General features: G+C 42.8%; 1 protein-coding gene across 1 annotated transcript in view; it reads left to right on the top strand.

Annotated features, from left to right (window-relative positions):
• LOC138293481 (cytochrome P450 4B1-like) overlaps positions 1-17905 on the top strand; it is a 129387-nt gene that overhangs the window by 49486 nt on the left and 61996 nt on the right. The window lies entirely within an intron of this gene.

The raw sequence follows: 17905 nt of genomic DNA on the forward strand, positions 1-17905 counted from the left end.
AACAGCGGCCCTGTCTTAGAAAAACCAACAACCAAGGACTCCCACCTCACTCCGGATGCGTGAGTCCTGAGTCCTGTGCACCCAACACCCACGGCCTGTGTCTAGATGGTACAACGAGCTAGAGAGGGTCCCCAGGGGATTGTGAGCCAGTGTCCAACCTGGGTAGACCTCTCCAACCCTCCTTGACGACTCCTGCAGATGCAATGCCCAGGACTCCCCTGACCGCAAATCTCCAGACAAAGATATCTGACTCCTAAAGACACACTGCACCCGCAGCCCCCAGGAGAATCCGACACCCAGTGCAGCCACGTTCAGCAGGTGGCCCTCCTCCCTGTCTGACCGGTGGTGTGCCCGAGACACCCCACTGGACGTTGCCTGCAGCCTCTGAGTTACCCCTGGGGTCTCCTCATTGAACAGCATTGCAAATCCGACGTCCTGTGTGCTCCCTGCACCTGGCCGCCCCTTTGCCTCTGAGAGTTTGTGTTTAGTGTCTACTAGTGGCCCTCCAGTGCGCCTTCAATCCCCCCTGGTCTGCCCTCTGAGCCACGGGTACTTACGTGCAGGCGGGCCGGATTCAGAGTACCCCCCTGTCGCCATAGGAGCACACTTTGAAATCGCTCATCTTTGACCTCTGCACCCGGCCGGCCCAGTGTTGCTGGTGGTGGGTGTATGGGGTTAACTTGAACCCCAACCGGTGGACTTCCTAAAACCCGGAGACTGAAACTCTAAGTGTTGTACTTACCTGTAAACCAATATAACTCTTCTTCCCCCCCAGGAATTGTTTCTGAAAACTGCAGTGTCCATTTTTAAAACTGAATATTGCCAATATTTCAAGAACTGTATTACTTATCCATTTCAAACAAAAGTACTGTTGATATGTGAATCTTTTAAGGTACGTACCTGCAACTTGAATCTTGTGGTTCTAAAAATAAATTAAGAAAATATATTTTTGCTATAACAAAACCATTGGTCTGGAGTTAAGTCATTGAGTGTGTGCTTCTTCCATTGTCTGTGTGTGTACAACAAATGCTTTGCACTACCCTCTGATAAGCCTAACTGCTCGATTACAGTACCACAAAAGAGAGCATTATTATTATCTACTTTAGCCTCTATTAAGCCTCTGGGAAACCCCTGGACTCTGTGCACACTGTATCCCATTTTGATATTTTTTATATAGTATGTACAGAGCCAGCTTCCTACATATAGATTTGCCAGACAATCCATCATCTGCTGCATAATCTGCAGATGTTAACAAAAAAGTGTTGTTCCTAGCTCAACCGGTTCAAAAGTTAGTAAAACACTGCTACACTTGCTGTTGTGCAGTGGAAGGTCCTTTGCAAAGTTTGACTGGTCACCTTTCTGTTGCTTATTGCTATATGTGGGTGTTAAACTGGTACCAATGAGGTGCAACGAGTGCCCGGACAGTGCTACCAAGTTTAAAAATGTCAAAATATTTAAGTAATACTATCACAAAATGTCCTGCGTTGCGCCATATAATTTGCCTTTTCTTGCCACATAATTTATTCAGCCCTGCTGCATAATTTGAACCTCCCCTGCCGCCCTGGCTATGGTTTAGCTAAATCAACAACAGAGCATGAAACAGCGCTGTAATCTGCTTTGATAAGACATAAACTGGCACCTGCTAACAAAACCACGGGAGACCTCGCCAAGCTATGCTTGCCCTACTCAAAGACATCAGATACTTATGCAGGAAATCAAAAGGACTCTCTCAGCTCCAAAAATCAGACTTTGCAAAAGAGCCATCTGCTCAAAAGCACTCATTGCAGAAAAATTAAGTTGACATGCAACACCTGTCAAAAAATTGCATAATCAGCACATGATGACTTTACCTGCAGAAGCACAAGAAGGAGAAACCTTTAGTAAATTAGGTTGAAGGTTGTGAAAACTGCTCATGGCGTAAGAAGTCCGACTCAGAGGAATAAACAGCAGTGTGTCCAAATTAGGCCTTGATGGTCACGTTCAAGTCTTGTTTCAACAATAGCATACAAAGGACATGAATTTATTTCTGAAGAAGGTGACAAAAGCAGACAGAATATTCAATAGAATGTACAGACACTATCGTCCTATTCCACGAAATCTCACTCATCACATTAGTCAAACACCTAGAATTTCAAGAAGTGACAGGGTCCTTAGGTCAAGAAAAGCTGGGGCTACCCAGGTCATCTGATCTACACTGTAACTAGCAAGCAAATCACAGCCAGGACAATCAACAAAGTAAAAATGCAACGCGAAAAATAACTCTGAGGGTCAAGGACAAACTAAAGTTAATTTTAAAAAAAGGGCAGCAAGGAACTAAGCAGGACTACATTAGACACCCAAAAAGAGCTTTGTAGGAAAAAGACACTTGTTGCTTGGACCCTGTGGTACATGGCCAGGTTTACGAACAAACCTCATTTATGATGTCTCCCTGCAGTAAGCAAAGTTAGGGTGTCGAAGTAAGCCTCAGCAAGGCCTACTAGTGCAATTCACCCTTCTCTGCACAAAGTCCTCAGACCATATAGGAAGAAGTTGGCACAGAAACTGAAATAAAAGACAAAGTTTATTAAACCTCAAGAGGTGGTACTACAGTTCAAATAACACCCTTCGGCAATGTTTGACGTAGCACACTGAACTAAGAGAGCATGGTCCTTTTATACCCACGCAGGGGCTAAAAAGAAGGTGGTACAATTATAGAAGCAAGACTTGTATACAAATAAGGTCATATGGAAATGCACAGTCAACAGGTAGAAGGGTCTAACAGTTTTCAAGGACTAGTTGACACATTACTGTCTGTTACTAATTACTAACAGCTGCAGATCTTACTGGGCATGTGTGAAAGTGGGAGATGCTAAATATAACTTGTCACTAGACAGATTTTCAAGAGTAGTAAACAGGAAGGTAGGACAGAGCACATGGCGAGCACATGGCAGCATGTGGCAGAGATAATGGCTGCTATGAATACAAAATGGATTCCCCGAAATGTTCACAATAGTTGCTAAATACAAATGTCTTCTGCTAATGCTTAATCTAATCGCTACTAAATTACAACAGAAGACCCTTTCAGCATTAGCTGAAGACATTCGTCTTTCTGGGATAATCTAAATATTCATCTTGTATATTTATGCGCATCATTTCAGCTATTTCCTTATCTAACATGTGTTGTGCTTTCATTTCTGTAATGTTTCTTTTGGTAGGCATACAAGCAGTAATACACATGGACCAGAACATTGGACCACACTGAATACAGATATAGCATGTGAAAAATATTGCAATCATTACACACAGGATAGTCAGTAGTTTCCAGGCCCAAGCGGAAACAAGAGCCAAAAACCATCCAGAAAAAGTCCAAGTACCAGTCTCTGTGTGAATTTCTGCAGCAATTTAATGCAATTTAGATATTGCATCATATACTGAAGGTGAGTGATCTGAAATGAAAACGCAGCAACTACTACCGATGATGCGACATGCACTACCTCGATCAGCTAATATCACATCTAGTACCATACGATTTTGGAGCGCTACAATCCTCGCAATTTGGAGCTCCTCTGTAATATTCCCAAGTGCCAGAGCTGCCTGATTGGTAACAGCTTCTACAACCCTAGTCAATCGTCTCACTTTCCTACTGTTTAACGCAGCACCCACAAAGGAGAACAACCCTAAATTAAAATCAACATATTGTTGCAAGCTAGTGTCTTTTATACTTATTGTCCTTTTATATCTATTTTTAATGATGTCATTGAACAGTTTAAAATCTCAGTGATATGATGCAGGTGCCAAAAACACAGGGGGTAATAGAAAAGATACATAACACACACCTGACCACCTAACAGGTAGTTGGTAATATCCATAGTTACCACAAACAAAATATGTATTATGTGAAGCAGTAAAACTACTATTATTTACCCCCTCAATAGTTAAAATCAAGGTACATTCGCTTATCCCCACTGGAATTCGCCCAATGCTACGTATACATAAATCTGCTTTAGTTTTTGTAACAGAAATTACAAATTGTTCTTTCTTGTCAGAGTCTCTTATATTTGTGAAGACATATGGTATTGAAACATTGTCCGGTTGATACTCTTCCCATTCCCATTTAGTTCCTTTGGCTTGGGGATACCCATCTTTGTCCTGGCAGCATACTTTATTAAGGCGAAAAAGAAGTCCGCCCTCTGTACGTTTTCCAGATGCAAACAAAAGCGTATACCAAGCTTGAGAAGAACCATTGTGTGAAAAAGGAAGAGGAATGAAAGGTGTTCCTCCTTTCTTTTGATGCACAGTTATCATTCCACATATCCAACAGTTAGTAGTATTGTAGCATTACGAGTATGATGCAACATCTGAATGAAAGTATTATTGAAGTACGATTGACGGTGCTTCTGCTTCTGATAGGGAAGCGTAAAGTAATAGTGATCCTCTGGTACTGGAGTAGTGGCAACAAAAAACTCATGAGCAGGAGCCTTCTTTTCAACAAACCAGGTGATTATTGCTATAACCACCAAAACAACAACAAACCCCATAGTACTAATGATCACTTTGTTATTCATTTTAGCAACAGTGATAATCGACCCTTCCAGAAATTAATTAAAAACAATCGTTGGAGCTCTTATCCCTGGGCAGCCGCTGATTTCTTCACCACGGGCCAAGATGGGTGTCACTACTCTAATGCATGACTGATCCCCCCCCTTGCCACATTGGCTCTCCGTTTCACTAACCCAGGGCGGTAGCTCAACCATTTTTTTTCAGCACTACATATTCTTTCCTCGGTCTCAAATTATATCGCGATACACCAGAAATCGTATGGTCCGGGAAGAACTCCGCAGATTCATCAGGTGATATAGCACGGCCTTTGTCTTTAGTCAAAATCTCTCGATGATCGGTCAGCACAGCAGGTTCCACCAAGGTAGGTAGCACTCTCTTGCAGTGAGTACTATGGACCCAATTCTTTCGGTTCGTCACTCAAACTGCTGTCCTTGTCCCAAGGAGGACCTGCTCTGGGCCTCGCCACCTTGGTTCCAAGCTGCTTGATCTTTCAAAGGACTTAATCATCACCTGGTCACCAGGTCGGAGTTCATGGCCTTCACCTGTAGATCTGTCAGGAAGTGCTTCTAGAACCTGTTGATGAATAGAAACCAAATTGTCGGTTAACTGTGCCAAATAATCATTCATCAGGACACACAAGGTACATCATATACAGAATTTGGCTTAGGAACTCCCCAAATGTTTATTGGCCTTCCAAATACTATTTCATGGGGGTAAGGCCTGTTCGAGAGTGTGGCACTGACCTAATAGACAATAATGCCAACGGTAATGCATCCGGCCAAGTTAAATATGTGGAAGCCTGTATCTTCGCTAACTTCAGCTTCAAAGTAGCATTCTACCTTTCCACCAACCCTGCTGATTGTGGGTGGAAAACCGCATGGAACTTCTGTTTGATCCCTAATCCTTTCAGGACATACTTAATAACTTCCCCAACAAAATGAGGTCCGTTATCATTCCATAAAAGTCTGCAAACACCAATCATAGGGAAACATTCTTTCAAAAGCACCTTGGCTGTGGTAATGGCAGTATTATCCTTTGTGGGGTATGCCTCTATCCATTTACTGAACGCACATACCACCACCAAGACTTACTTAAAATTGTTGCAGCATTCAAGCTGAATATAATCCATTTATAGAACTTCGAAAGGTGCAGTTGGTGTAGCAAACCCTCCCGCAGGAGTTTGTGTCCCTTTTCCAGGGTTGTATTGTAAACAGATCAAACAAGACTGTACTACTCTCTTAGCTGTACTGGAAATTTCTGGATGCTCCCAAACTTGCGTAAGCAACTTCGTTATTGTTGAAGCTCCAACATGTGCCAGCCCATGTGCCATCTGAACCATAGGTTGTACAAAAGCTATAGGCAATTTCCATTTATCCATCTGCTTATTCCGCCAACAGCCCTCATCATCCAATTCTCCTTCTTCAGACCATTGCTCACGTTCTTTCACAGAAGCAGATTTCTGTATATCTAATACGTCTTGTCTAGCATTTTGCCAATGTTCAGCTTGTGACTTCATACATAGAAGTAGTACTTCGCTGCATCTCAATCTCACGTGCTACGCGGTCCGCAAGGGCATTACCTTGCCCTATCTTATTGGTCACTTTCTTGTGTGCACTACATTTCACAATAGCTATTTTCTTTATATATGTCAATGCAGTCAAGAGGTTATGCACTAATTCTCCGTGCATTATCTGCATCCCGTGGGATGTGAGAAAGCCTCTCTCCTTCCAAAGCAAACCAAAATCATGAGCCACTCCAAAAGCATAGCGGCTGTCTGTATAAATGTTTACACATAAGTCAGTACTAAGTTCACATGCTCGTGTCAAAGCTATTAGTTCAGCTGCTTGAGCTGACTTCTGTGGTATACGAGCTGTCTCCACTACCGTGTGTATTGTGGTGATTGCATATGCAGCTGAGGTCGTACCGTCTGGCAACTTCAAACAAGACCCATCAACCCACAATTCCCCGTCTACATCTGGAAGGGGCATATCTTGCAAATCAATATGACCCTTTGACTGTTCTTCGGTAAGGAATATACAATCATGTGTTTCTTGTGACTGAGGCTGAGTCACCGGATATGGCAACAAAGTGGCTGGGTTTAGTGTTGCACATCTCTTCAGTGTAATGTGAGGAGCCAGCAATGTCAATTCATACCCTGTCAGGTGAGCGCTAGTTAAATGTTGCGTCTTTGTTTGATTTAAAAGAGCATCAACCGCATGGGGTACTAACACCAACAGCTTATGTGACAAAACTATCCCTTCACTCTGACGTATTGACACAGCTGTTGCCTCAACTGAACGAAAACACCCAGGCAACGCTCTAGCGACAGGATCCAGTACTGCTGAAAAATATGCACAGGGACGCTGCTTATCGCCATGTGTCTGTACTAAAACTGACAATGCACATCCATCTTTCTCATGTACGCAAAGTGCAAAAGGCTTCGTGTAATCTGGAGGACCTAACACTGGTGCTGAACAAAGGGCTTGTCGAGCTGCCGGAAAGCAGTCTCACATTCATCTGTCCATGGGAGGGGCATTGGAGTATCTTTAGTCAAAAGTGCTAGCAAAGGTTTGACAGTGTGTGAAAACCCTAATATCCATTGCCTACAAAAAGAAGTAAGACCAAGGAATACACGAACATCTTTCTGAGTAGAGGGTACTGGTGTGTCTAAAATTGCTTGAATACAATCTGATGTAAGTGCACTGCCCTCCTTAGACAAAAGGTGACTTAAATAGGTTACCTTTGGTCTACAATATTGCAATTTCTTTCGTGACACTTTATGATGGTGTGAAGCAAGAAAAGAAAGTAAGGACAAAGTGCACTTTTCACTTTGCTCAGGGGTATCAGCTGCCAACAAAATATCATCGACATATTGTATGAGAGCCACACCTTCAGGCAAAACAAAAGAATCAAGTTGTCATTTTAACGCTTGACTATAAATACTAGGACTCTCAGCATAGCCTTGAGGAACTCTGCAAAATCTATATGATCGTTTATTCAAAGTAAAACCAAACAAATATCGGCTGTCAGGATGAATAGGGATCAAAAAGAAAGCATTCTTCAAGTCTATCACAGAGAACGTAGTTGCTGTCGGGGGAACCAAAGTAAGAAGTGTTGTGATGTCAGATACCACAGGATATTGTGGTACCACAATCTTATTAACTTCTCGTAAATCAATAATGAATCGGTAAATCCTAGTATCAGTATCCTTTTTCAGAATAGGAAGAATCGGACTGTTACAAACATTATACGAAACTTCCTCAACAACTCCAACTGCAATAAGATCATGCACAATTCGTGTGAGTGCTTCTTCGCCCTCCTGTGAAATTTTGTATTGAGGCAAACGTGGCAATACAGCTCCCTAGTTGACACTAATATGTACCGGTGGAATAATCATTTCTCCCACATCAGTATCTGAAGTAGCCCACAAAGTACTAGGGAGTGAAGCTAATGCAATATCCTCTTTAACAAGACAAACTCCTTCCATCACAGGATGATTATCATTCAAAATAACACGCACCCCTTCAGGAGAGCATCGTATTGTAGCCCTGAAATACTTGAGCATATCAAGACCCACAATATTGTCTGGTGTATTTGGAGAAAGCAAAAACGGACATGGAGCAGTAAATTTATCAACATGGAATGCAAGTGGTTGTGACAATGGGCTAGGGGAAGGTGTTCCATCAAAACCTATCGATGTAATGGTTAAGCCAGACAGGGGAGCCCTTGGAATCAATTGTTTAGACAAGGCACTATGAGTAGCTCCTGTATCAACCAGAAACTGATCATTAGAACCCAAAACATGTGCTGTAACATAGGGACCCCTCTGATCTACTGGAACTTCAACTGATTCCTTACCCTATCCTAGGCAATCCTATGCATAAGCAGAATCTTGGAAATCAGGCTGCACATAGTTAGACATCTGGTATTGGTTCCGTCTATCAAAAGTGTTAAACCCATCCTGCCCTCATACATTCGCATCAACCCTAGCATGATCATTCGTGCTTCTTCTAGGCCCTGAATATCCTGAGCGATTTCTCATTTGTCCCCGACCACGTGAACACTGCTGAGCACATAGTGCTGGACAATCGGCAGCCCAATGCCCAAATTTCTTACAATACGCACACTGATCAACAGACAAATTCGAACGAGTGTAAGAAGAACCGTAAGATCCACGTCCACCTCTATCACTACCTCTAAAAGGCGGACCATAAGCTTGAGCCAACATAACCTTCGTCTTTAATTCTTTAATCTTTTTATCCTCGCTACCTTTTGCTTCTAATTCCTGACGTTCATAATACTGAGCCATAGCCAAAAGAGAAACTGGAGTAGAGGTAGTCCATGAACTTTCACTAGCTTTTAGACGACTAGCTACTCCTTGTTACAGATTTGTGACATATTTATCGATGAACAAATGTCTGCCCGTATCATCTGACAATAACTGGCCGCTAAAATCATGAAATTCTCCTTCAAAGCGTGTAAAGAAAGCAGAGACCGATTCATCTGGCTTTTGCTTACAAGGCGCTAAAACAGTCCAATCTATCTTTTTAGGGGGAATAATCGTTTTTAACGTAACTAATATGGCTGCGGGAAGATCTAGAATCAACTGATACGGCTTTTTCGCAGGTTCCCTATCCCCGTCCATCTGTTATAATTCTTTCCATGATGCCCCAAAAACTACGCGATCATCAACTTTACGAACAGTTCTCCACATATCTGGTGGTAATAACAATCCGAAAAATAAATCAATGTCAGCCAAAGTCATAGTACAAGAACTAATTGCTCCCTCAACTTCCTCATAAAAGGCGGCTGGATTTTTCCGTGGGTCAGGTAATGCTGTTTTAAGTGCCATTACATCTGCCCTATTCCAAGGAGTATACACCCAATTATAAATAAAATAACCCTTAGCATCAACAGAAGTTTTATCATCACTTGTACCCGATACTTTAGGAGGAACATACAAAGGCGCCGCCTCCCGCATTGGTTTCGCGTGAACTATCATAGTCTTATCTGTTCTGAAAATGGAAGCTTGCACCCCGCCGGTCCGAGATGTACGTGCAACTACGTCCACGGCCCTTTTCTCCTCTTGCAAACGGACTGCCGCAACACATAATTTCACTAAATGCCTGATTGCATCAGCCACCTGGGAGAAAACAAAAAGACCATCACGCATTTGCTTATGATCCGCTGCTACATCATCGGGATCTAACTCATCAGAATATTTCCGAAATAGTTCGATAACTTCTGTGCCAAATGCCTCAGTAAAATATAGCTGTTCCTTTTCCATCCACCCTTTCATGTTGTCTAAAAGTTCAGAAGCAGAGACAACGCTACGAATTGTTTTACGAGCAATAGATCTAAGCTCAGATGCATGGTCAGCAGGCAACATAGAGCGACTGTCTCGTATCTTCTGTTGCTCCGAACCGGAGACCTCAGCTAACTCATGAGGGGCAGAAGGAACGACATACGGAGGTGGAGGGCGACCTAGTAACAAAAAATCATCGTGCTGTTTATTAAGGATAGGATAGAGAGGTTGCCAAACAGTGTATTGGCCAGTTACCTGTAATTTACCTTCTTTCTCTTCTATCTCGTTTAAATCATTTATTTATTTATTTCTCATTTACAATGCTTTCATAAATACATTCTTCCGCTGCTCTTTCTCAAGCAAGGCTTGCTCACGCTTCACTCGTCCACGCACTTCTCTCTCCCACATTCGTACACAGTCAAACATATCTTGCCTAGAGCTTTGACTAACACATACATTGTTCCACATACTCAATCTTTCCCAAATCAAATGACCCATGCATAGGCCAACGTAACTCAGGATCCGCACGAGTGTATTTATTCCATAATGTGCTGTACATTATAGAAAAAAAACCATGTTTAACATACATTTCTCTATTGGGCGTCCCCTCTGGGGGTGCCGTTGCGATTCTTCCAGTCTCAAATTGGTACCATTACAAAAGCAACACATCCTACGAAGTGCGCTAAAAACAGGCATGCCAAAAATAGTGCAGAATATGCAGTTTTATAACCAAAGTAGCACTTAAGGAGCCGTTCAAATCAAAATTAAATTGGAGAAAATTCTCCTCATCACCTGCCTAAATAAATTGCAATTTATATATCAATTCAAAGGACACAAATTGACTAGCCACCCAAAACACAAGAGCCACAGTAAGTGGTGAAACAAAGGCATCAAAACCCACAGCAAGTGCCGTAAAACGGCTCTTACCAATCACAGGGCGTCCAGGTTCCAACTGGCAAGTTCTAAAATCGACCAAATGGTCACTGCACGACGAATGAACAAAAAAGGATCTCACTCGAGGACCGGCGCCACCTGGATGGTCAAATCAGAAAGAAGGGAAAAACGCTGTGGTTGCCAAGACTCGGGTCTCCTCAGGCATTGATCGTCCGCAGCGAGATCCCAATCCTTCGTCGCGACCAATCCGTCGGGTGTCCGAGTCGCCAATGAGTCCCGGTTTGGGCGCCAATTTGTCGAAGTAAGCCTCAGCACGGCCTACTAGCGCAAGGGGTTCGCCCTTCTCTGCACAAAGTCCTCAGATCATATAGGAAGAAGTTGGCACAGAAACTGAAATAAAAGACAAAGTTTAATAAACCTCAAGAGGTGGTACTACAGTTCAAACAGCACCCTTCGGCAATGTTTGAAGTAGCACACTGAACTAAGAGAGCATGGTCCTATTATACCCACGCAGGGGCTAAAAAGAAGGTGGTACAATTATAGAAGCAAGACTTGTATACATATAGGGTCATATGGAAATGCACAGTCAACAGGTAGGAGGGGCTAACAGTTTTCAAGGACTAGTTGACACATTACTGTCTGTTACTAATTACTAACAGCTGCAGATCTTACTGGGCATGTGCGAAAGTGGGAGATGCTAAATATAACTTGTCACTAGACAGATTTTCAAGAGTAGTTAACAGGAAGGTAGGACAGAGCACATTGCGAGCACATGGCAGCATGTGGCAGAGATAATGGCTGCCATGAATACAAAATGGATTCCGCGAAATGTTCACAATAGCTGCTAAATACAAGATGTCTTATGCTAATGCTTAATCTAATCGCTACTAAATTACAACAAGGGTATGGGTGCTACGTGTCCCAAATTCAAAGTGGCCAATAAAAAGATGTAAAATATACCGGACAGATGAAACCATAGAAGAGGAAAGAGTGGGCCTGTGAATAGCCCAGAAGCTGCCTCACATGATATACATGCATATGGCTGCTTACTGCCACAATGTTCATGGTACAAGTTTGCTAGAAAATTCAGTCTACAAGACCCCGAGTAGGTTTTGTCAGCTGGCTAGCGACAGACGAGACTACAATTAGGGAATACACTACAAATCACAATCACAATGTGTCTCAAACAGTTTAAATATCTATGGTACAATTAGCTATAGTCTGAACATGAGGGGGCTTAATTTTACTTTGAAGAGGAGAGCCCTCCTAAAACGACAATGTTCAAAGAAAGTTAACTCTGTAATACTGCAAGCAACCCTAAGATATACCAAGATATGCCTGAACTTCACTCTTCCACTAGTACCATGATTTCAACTCTCCTGTTCCACCCAAGACAACGGTAAAAATCCTGATCAGGAAAAGTGTGACCCTTATCCCATGAATACCACGATAAAGACTGCAGCATAGCGAGCCTCAAAGGCAGACCAGGCACATGCCCATAGCAAAAGGAGAATTAATAATAGAGGTAGACTTCAATACTATACTACACATAGAAACATAGGTCATGTGCATGCTAAAGAATCCAAAATATGCCACTGTCATGCGTGCTGGGAATAACTGGCGTAAACTTGGCAGATTCCTGGGGGAAACCGCATATAGGTGAAAAGACTACACATTTTTTGTCGCACACATACTAGAATAGATTATTTATTGGCAACACAGGCACTAATGTCCCAATTATTAGATACCACCATAAGATGGCATATCCTATCCGATCATGTGCCAGTCCAACTCCCATTAGAGCTCAACCAGACAGACGCCAGATCCCCTTATGGCATATCAAGTAAATAGCCTTCCATGACTCAGCATGGAGGGATTCTATCAAAGCACCCCTAGAGCATAACTCATAAGAAAATGGTAACAGAGGTCTCATGGGATCTGCTGTTGGATGCAACAAAAAACTGTACCGCAGGGAGAGCTGGTATCAAACAGACCCACCTTTATCAAACTAGAGAACAATAATAATAGTCAAATTAGAAACTCAACTGAAACTATTAGAGAGTCAACACAAATCAACGTGGTCATAAAAAACTTACATGGAACTATGAAACGTTAGGAGAGAATCGGAGCAATTCTTATGTGCATGAAAAACTCTGAACAAATGTTGACCAAAAATATTACATAAAGGGAATAAAGCAAATTGAATTTTGGTATATAAAAGCAAATATCATTTAGGTGAATAAACTTAAGCAAATTAGAAACCACATGTGTAAAGCAAACAGCAAGAAAAGTAAATTACAGGCATATAAAACAGACAGCCTACAGACATTTCACACTTACTATTCCAGTTTATATATACCATAGGTAGGGCTCGTGCACACACCTACTCGGGATACCCATGCGGATGATAGTGTATTTTTCAAATACAAAGCAGATGTGCAAATATACATAACATCAAGCCTAAAACCATGACCAAGATAGACAGGGCACATACTTAAAGGACTTTGCATGTCCACATATCAATCCTCCGATCCTGGCAGAACCGAAGAGCCTCATCACCCCTGAAGAAGTGGGTACTTAGTTAAGCAGCTTAACAAACAGGGCACTAGGACCCAATGATTTCTCAGTGTTAAACCATGACCTACTAACCATGCCGTTGCCTATCTACTACGCCATCACCAAACCAGTGCTAGAAAAGACGGCTAGCTTACTATTTAAACCAGGGAAAAACCCAGCATATTACGTCACGTCGTCCAATCCCTTTACTGAAATTCCACATAAAATCATCTCATCTTTTCAGTAAGTCCCTTGAACGAATTCTGTTTACTGTTGGTGTCAGAATTCCAATCAAGTTTCATAGAACACTGACCAACGATAACACAAGACTGGCAATCATCCTGGTCAACACAGTTTAACAAGAAATGGAAAAATAATATCCTTCACTCCCTTGATGCAGAGGAGCCTTTCAACAAGGTTGACTGGTAACATTTAACTAATCTAGCTAATATGGGACTGGCCCAAACACAACCTCATTAATCCTATCTACGTATTCATCTCTCTCAGCTAGAATTAAGGTTAATGGAGAGTTGTGGCCAAGAATCTCTCAAATAAGAGGAACAAGGTGGGGTGCCCACTGTACCCCTTGTATTTGGATCGTTAATCCATAAAATATGCTGCAACTTCGACATGAAGGGGACAGATGCAGACAAGAAAACTTAATATCTGGCCTTGTTTGCAGACCACGTGATTTGTTTCCTGACAAACACAAAACAATCAATACTAGCATTACCAGAATGACACACCTATAAAGCGGTTACCGGTTTCTAATTTCACCAGTTTGCATGGTATGGGATTATCTGACCCTTTGCATAGTAGCAAGAGTCTCTTAGAGGACCACGGCTTGACCATGACTAAGGTTCAACAAAACATGTGGGTATGAACGTTGGACGTGTCTAACTTATTCATTAGGTCGAGTGCGCAAGCGCTTTGACCTGTTGTACTCTATCGTGGGCTTTAAACCACGCCCACCATACGCCCATCACTATCACTCCTTCATGGGCTTGTAATATGTATTTCCTGCTTTCAGTTGACTCTATGCCTTTCGATGCAATATGAGTCAGAGGAGTGTGTTGAAATAAAGCGGAACATAATATAACAGAGTGCAAATGCAAAGTGTGTGATAAATGTTTTTTAATATCCGCGGTGAAATTCGTGTCGGTAAATTTGCAGGTGTATTTGTAGCACGCTATGTAAATAAAGACTGTTTCAGAAACACCATCCTGCGACACTGAAACTCTGAACTCCCTTAGAGTTAAGACGTACTTTTGGGCTCCTTTCTAAAAAGGGCAGTAGTATGTTTCTTTTGTTAAGAATGAGTTGGGCAGCATGCATTTTACCAAGCAAGTGGCCATGGTGACCATTACCTGCCCAACTGGAGCTGCAGCACAGAAACATGTTTGTAGACAGATTTAATATGTTTTTTTTCAAACACTCGCATGCAATCTCGTTTGTGTTTTCTGGTTTGAATAAAGAAAATCAAACACACGTTTATTTTCCTTATTTCTGTTGGTAGCCATCCGAGAACAACGACGCGAGAACCACAACAACGCTGTTAAGGCAAGCGGAACCACGCTTGCGTTATCAACAACTCCCTTTTTCTCTGCCTTTACCACGCATGTGCTGAACAACGCACATGCATGGTTAAGGCAGAGAAAAAGGGAGTCAGCATTGGGAGAGGACGCGGTCAGGTAAGTGGGGCTGGGGGTAGTTTTGCTTTTGGGGTGGGGGGGTCGTGGTAATTTTGTTTTTAGGGGTGGGGGTAGGAGTAATTTTGTATTTAGGGCAGGTGGGGGGGATGAGGTTTTAGTGGCGGGTGGGGTTTGGGATAATTTTGTTTTTAGGCGTGGGGTCTTGGTAATTTTGTATTTAGGGTGGGTAGGGATGGGTATTTGGGGGTGGGTGGCAGGGTAATTTTGTATTTAGGGGGTGTGGGTGGGTTTTAGGGGCGGTGGTGGGGAGATGGGGTAATTTTATATTTAGGGCGGGTGGGAGGTTTGGGTTTTTAGGGCGGGGTCATTTTGTATTTAGGGCAGGGGTGGGGGGGTAGGACACAGTCAGGTAAGTGGGGCTGGGAGAGGGTTGGTTAGTTTTTAGGGGTGGGGGTGGTTTTTTTTTTTTTTTTAAGGGGTGGGGTTGGGGTAATTTTGTATTTAGGGTGGATTTTTAGGGGTGGAGTAGGGGGTCGGAGTAATTTTGTTTTTAGGCTTGGGGTAGTTTTATTTGTTGGGGTCGTTGTTTTTAGGGCGGGTGGGGTGTTGGAATAGGTTTTAGGGCTCAGGGCGGGAGGGTATAGGGGAATTTTTTAGGGGCGGGCGCAGGGGACAGGGTAGTTTTATTTTTGGGGTGGGTGGGGGGTTGGGGTAGTTTTATTTTGTGGGTGGGGCGTCGTGGTAGTTTTATTTTTAGGTCGGGTGGGGGGTCGGGGTAGTTTTATTTTTAGGGTGGGGTGGGGCGTCCAGGGTAGTTCTATTTTTAGGGGCGGGGTAGTTTTATTTTTGGGGTGGGGGCAGTTTTTTTTAGGGTAGGTGGGGGGTCGGGGTAGGTTTTAGGGCTCAGGGTTGGTGGGGGTATTGAAGTTAGTTTTATTTTTTGGGTGGGTGGGGCGGTCTGGTAGTTGTATTTTTAGGGAGGGTGGGGGGAATGGCATGTGAAAACCACGCATGCTGTTCCACACATGCCTTTACTAGGCATGCCTTTACAACGAAAAATCATGGTAAAGGCATTTGTGGAAACCATACAGTCGTCGTTCCGACCGCGTTGTTCAGGCATGCGTGGTTGGTGCATGCATTGTTCCATCATACATCCATTTCTGTTAGCTGGGCTCTAGTTATTTCTGCAAATTTACCCTCACGGTCGAGGCTTGCTTCCTGGTTAGCAGGGGTGACTGTGCCAGGTTATTCTGGCGCTGGCAGCACTATATTCAGCCCTGAACATCATGTTGCTGGCCCAGAACACCCCATAAGAACACACGTCTTTCAGCGTGCCTCACATTGCTTTGCATTACAAGTTGGCCTTATCAGCCAGCAGCACTTGCTTCTGACATGTGCCAACCTGCATCTGCCCCAGTGTGGGCGGGTTATACAATGCCACAGTCCAATCAGAGTTGTGCAGCTCCTTAACTTACCTGACACTTGATTGGCTGTCGTGAGCACAGCTATCCTGTGTCAATGTTAAGAGAAGGAAACAGTAGAACTTGTATCCGCAGGACATGGAGAAACCTGATCAGCTGAGTTACGCAACAATTTCTCCACTTTTTGGTAATGCAGAGGTTTGGCCTAAAAGGCGTTATCCTAACACATGATGCGTGGTACTGATCAGAGCTGCATAGCATGCCTATAGTAGTGGATGCAAGATGAAAAAAATCATAAGGTAAATAATTTCAGACTTTAGACCAGGACAAAGCCCGAAACTATGCTTGCTTGAGAATAAATAGGTCAAGTGTGTCGCTTGATATTGCAGTATTAATTTGCCCTCTTAAACAAATGTTTTTTGAGCAGTTGATTGTGATTACCAAATCAGTAGACTCTAGGTAACCAACACAGCAGGAGAATGTAAATTTAATTCCATTATACTGTACCCATTGGAACAGGGCTGGTTTTAGCACTGGTGGCGCCCAGTGTGACAATCTTTGTTGGCGCTCCACCTCGCAAAATCTCCTTCTCAACAAATTCCCTCACTACCATGCTCTACCAGTGCCCATTATCTCTCCACCGCCCCTCTCTAGCATGCAATTCATTTGCTTTATAGCACTAGTCATACGCGTGTAGGGTGTCAGAGCACTTTACATCACACACACATTATACAGAGCCAATAATTCATACGTGTGTAAATCATTTTAGTGGAAATGTTACATAAGTCAATGAGGATTGCAAGGGGTTGAGTCACGTCACCGATGCTAGCTGGCAGTATGTTTTAAGGGTGTTTGGTCTGGAGAAGTACAAACACAAGATTTAAAATGTACCACAGTGGTTGACCTTGCTAATATGAATGCATTTCTCCCCAAGTGAACCTTTTTGTTTTTTTAGCAACATTAGGATAATGAAAGACTTGGCAAAAACATAACTTTCTAACCATTTAGTTTGCATGCAGCTCTTTGATGGCGGTTCATAACTCACTGGGCTATATTTGGGCTGTAACCTATGAACGGCAAGTGACAAAAGAATCTCTGTGGCTAGGTAATATTCCACTAAGCTATCCACATAAAATTCAGTTCTGTGATCTGCATGGTACTCATTCTTTGCAGCAGGCTCATTAACCCTCTGTGCTATTTTACATTGAGTGGAAGCTGCCACTAAACAAATCTCAGATCTCTCTCCAGCAGGAATATTAGTCACCAGAGTTATCTTGACATTTTTAATGTTGCTTAAAAACTACTGGACACACAAGGAGCTCTGCAATAGGTGCTTTTTAAACCAGTGTTTTTTTCTAAACACTGCGCCCGTCGAAATCAGTGCCAGGTGTGGCTGCACTGATCACACTGCCCTAGAGCCAGCCCTGCACTGGAACCTTTTTTGGTTCTGTGTCTCATATGGAAAGTCCTCACTACAGAAAACTATTGTTTCAGTTAGATAGGACTGATCTTTGCCAGCTTAAGTTTTATTAGCATGA

Source organism: Pleurodeles waltl, chromosome 4_2, assembly GCF_031143425.1.
Source record: "Pleurodeles waltl isolate 20211129_DDA chromosome 4_2, aPleWal1.hap1.20221129, whole genome shotgun sequence".
Taxonomy (NCBI): Eukaryota; Metazoa; Chordata; class Amphibia; order Caudata; family Salamandridae; genus Pleurodeles; species Pleurodeles waltl.